Raw genomic sequence first — 4,625 nt, 5'->3', positions numbered from 1 at the left:
CCGCAGACGTACCGCTGTGCCACTGGGGGGCATATAGTAAGGACTCTCTAGTTCTTGCCTGCACATACAGTTTGATAATTTCCATATTTTGTTTTTACGTGAAAGGGTTTTAATTTTGGTTTAAAGTGAAAATATTTTTATTTTTCAATGATTATCTCTTTCTGTAATTTGATGAGTAAAGACATGTTGTGTTCTGATCTTCACATTCGACAGTGAAGGGCCCTGGCCTTCTCTGCTAACTTTAAATATCATGTTAGACTTTCCTTGATTGTGAGAAGGAAGGTTCAGGATGATCATTATAAACATCACGAATAACATATCTTTATTATCGGGTCGTGTCGTCCATATGTCCTTCTATCTCTTTTAATAATCCTCAGTATCACTTTCTCTGCCTAAAAATACGCAGTGGCATCTTTTCAATGGCAGCGTGGACGATATCAATATGTCTCAGGTGACAAATACAGTGAGAAAGTGATCATTCACGTGATAACACTATCGTGAGAAAAAGTCTTGAGTGGGGGGATAACGCAGTTCTATAAATGAATCAAGTAGAGACTATTGTATAAGTGTCTACACACGTACGTATACTTCTGTTCCGTTGTTGTGAAATAAATACAGATAATCTCACTTGACATGACATTTGTCTATTCTGTTCATTTGTCGCTCAACTTAAAACTCAGTCAAGTTTTCAGACTCAGATAACGCCAGCACATTTTCTGTTTGACCCTCCTGTTATTAGCAAAGTTATCCTATACTTGCATGAAAATCACTTTATCTTAGAAGAACACATCCTTAATTAAATGTTTGATTTCATTCCCATTTTAAGGTTCCTCGAAAAATCGAGTGAGAATAAAATGTTCAGATAACCATGGGGGAGCGATCCTGTAATGTATTCGATTATTAACAAGATCTTTCTGTTGAAGGTGAGCCAATGTGGTTGAAAAATCGCCTTTTTCTCTCAAAGCGAAATATGGGTTTCAGTTATTTTATTAATGGGTTCCACAAGTATTAAATATAGTATTTAGTTGATTCAGAACTAAATTCTTCACTTCGTACTACCATAATCATATTGTCAAACATACTTGGCACGTTAACAAGCGATTGGCTTAATAAATGTCAGACAAGCATACATTTGATTTTCTTTCACATAAAACATGTTGGGTTGGTCATATTATGAGTTAAAGTACTGTCGGGATACCAAATTTCACTATGTGAAAAATAAAAAAAAACAGATCAAACTGAAACATTTGTAATGAAACTGAATCGACAGGATTGTCATACATGGAACAGCAATTAATTTCACCCTTCCATAACTAGTAGAGAATATATTCTTATTCGGAAATATTCAGGTAATTTTTCTAAAATTTTGTGTAAGTATTCTGCATGTAGTTATAACAGTCTTGTTAACTGGGTGTTGAAAAATTGTAAACATGTGATAACCCTTTTACTTAGGCAAAAGTTGCACAAGGCTACTGCTAGAACCTTGCATCAGTTTGGTCCTGTGTTTGTGTCCACTCCTTTTAGAAGACGAGCCCCTTTCAAGATATTTGTAGAAATGTATGACATGGGGGGTTTCTCCTTCATAAATGTCAGTTGAATTAATCGATGAGGACTTTTCGGTGACGTGTGAAGAGGTGAGATGACTTAGGCACTAGCCAGATGCGCTAGACAGTTAAACATTTTCTGTCCAGTATTATGTGTTTTCTTTTTGTTATTTGTCATTTTATATCTCTTTTGTATATTTTTCTTCTCTTTATTGGTATTTTTCAAATAAGTCAATTGTCTTTTTTCAAGGTTACATAGGTAGCTTAGACACGGAGAAGACCATTTAAGTTTTTTAACCATAGAGATTCGTATGTCGATAATGTACAATCAGAATTGTTGTCAGGCCTTGTGCACAAACAACCAAAAGAAAAATAAAGAAAAACAACCAGACCAAAAGATGACAAACTCTTACGTGAGTGCTTGAATTATTAAAGGAGTCCAAAGTAGAAAAAAATAAAATAGGAGTTTATAGATCCCATTGTGGTCCGCCGACATAATGAAATATTCAGGGGGTTCGAGAGCAAAAAAACTTGAGAACCACCCGATGTATTCCATTATATAAATATGCAACAATTAACCGTATCATAAGCAGAAAATCATATAACAGATGGTGTGTTATATCAAATAAACATGATAAATTATAACGAAAGTATCCAGCATTGTTGTGTTTAACGTCACCTTCATACGTAAATTGCCTCTTGCCTAACTAATAGCTCATAAAAGAGATTGAAACGCTGCGTTCAATAGATACATTGAGGGAGACGGAAGAACACGTGCAGTCTAGTATGTAGTTTTTATACACTTCATCGTTAAAGGGATAATAATAAGGAATATAAGTACAAATAGTTAATTTGAATTTAATAGACATACCTTAAAATGAATACCGTTATGTCACAATTCATGATGTTAGAAAAACACGTAGGTTCAAGAAGTCTTGATACAAATGAATAAAAATCATATAACCCGATCGCTTGCGAAAGTTGGACCTTTCTTCTTCAGGGGTAAACAATAATACTATGTAATCATATTTTTTATATATAAAAAGCACAATGGTATAAAGCGTTAAAAATGGATGCACAACACGAAACATTTGTTTAATAATATTGGACGAATGGTGAATAAAAACCAGTAATGATCTGTTTAGTCACAGAGACGAAGGCATATATACCTGTAGCGGTTTTCAGGTATTTCCCGCAGATAATAAGGTGATCAAAAAGAGTATAGTGTTATATATTATGTACAATATTCTATAATGCCACTTCTTTTAGTGTGTATATGCCACTTACGTCACTGGTTGTTATTCCAACAGAAATATGAGATATGTTATTTGTCAGTGGAAAATATTACTGTCTGATTTACATTGTGTATTTTCGACTTTACAGCAATCGTTCACATGAGAAAGTGTGCGTTATGCTATGGCCCAGAAGAAAAGGAATTAGAGTGAAATAAATTTAACTTAAACTAATCACACAGCTAGAGAGGTGTATGTGTGAAAATTTTTGAAAGTTCTTGGTGAGCACAAATGTTCATCTTACTAACCCTAGAAGGTAAGAATTACTAAGCATGAGTTTGAATACTAGAAGAGTACGTAGAACCCAAAACAACAACAAAAAACACTCGAACAACTGCTGAGCTATATAACTACTACAAATGATGAAAGCAAAGTATCTTATGACCATGGTACGTGCTTACTGAAGGCAAATCTGTGAGCAACAGCTACAACAAAAAGGCAAGAAAATATCACAGCAGGTATAACGGCAGCTGATTCTTTTTCCTAGGAGTACTTCTAAATAAATTTTTACAAGTTCTCCCTTGCGTTAGATCTGATGAGACTATGCTTATCTGTAACAGATAATGTTTTAACAATGTATTACAGCAGGTATAAGGCAGCTGATTCTTTTTTCCTAGGAGTACTTCTAAATAAATTTTTACAAGTTCTCCCTTGCGTTAGATCTGATGAGACTATGCTTATCTGTAACAGATAATGTTTTAACAGGTTTATTAAACATGACTTACAAACTACAAGTGTACCATCAACTTTTAATATGAGTAATATGTCATGCAGTTAATTAAGATAGTGGAACTCTCTATTACAGACTGAGGCTACAGACAAAACTATACAACTATATTACTGTTTGTTTAGATAACTGTACATTTGATTAACTGACTGATAAGACTTTGCGCAACTTATAACATTGCATACTGGTGTTTACTTGACACATGTTTGTAGTGTAATCATTGTATCTTAAATTTCTGTGATGTATCAACACTCTATAGATATTTACTGAACTATTGCAATAGTTTCTGTTTACACTAAAGTTTCAACACGATACCATACACTAGAGCACGTTTATAAAGTAATCGATTGCTTTGAAAAATTATAAAGAATGGCTTTATAGTTAAAACCGAAATAAAACTTTTAATTATCTTTTAATTAGAAGGTATGAAGGACAAAACAAAAGTGTTAATATCGAGAGAATATGCTCTCAGCCGTTAATCTATAGAAGTTAGACTTTATATTTTATTAATGGCAGTAACAGAAATGGAAACACGGAGATTTGCGGCCATCATGATTCAGTCCTAAAAATTCATTTGAATATTTTCGTATAGGAATACCATCAAAATATAATGCATTAAATCTAATTATTTTTACATGCCACCGGAGAACTCTAAAAACTAAAACCTAAATTTTCGAATGCCAGGATAATGACAGCTACATTTTGGTAATTATATTTTGTGAACACTCAGATTTATCAAACCTGTTTGAAACTTTAATCGAAGTAAAACTCATAGTAATAACGTATTACAAGCAATGGTGTAATTGGAAAGGTATTACTTGGGGGACCCAAGATGGGAGAAAGTCTGATGCCAAGCGTAGCATGGCTTTTTTTCTTTTTAAAATGTCAGAATGTTAGAAGCTCTAAATAAAGTTTTTATTTAAAATACTAATATTCCTCAGATCAAAACTAAAATATAGTAATTGTTGTTGGAGCTTTTTAGAAACCATTATTTACGTTTTTCCTACATTAAATTTCATAAAACACAATCTAGGCATCAGTACCTGATGATGACAAAACCTT

Source organism: Limulus polyphemus, unplaced genomic scaffold (genome assembly GCF_000517525.1).
Source record: "Limulus polyphemus unplaced genomic scaffold, Limulus_polyphemus-2.1.2 Scaffold98, whole genome shotgun sequence".
Lineage (NCBI taxonomy): Eukaryota > Metazoa > Arthropoda > Merostomata > Xiphosura > Limulidae > Limulus > Limulus polyphemus.
This window is presented reverse-complemented; position numbering follows the sequence as displayed.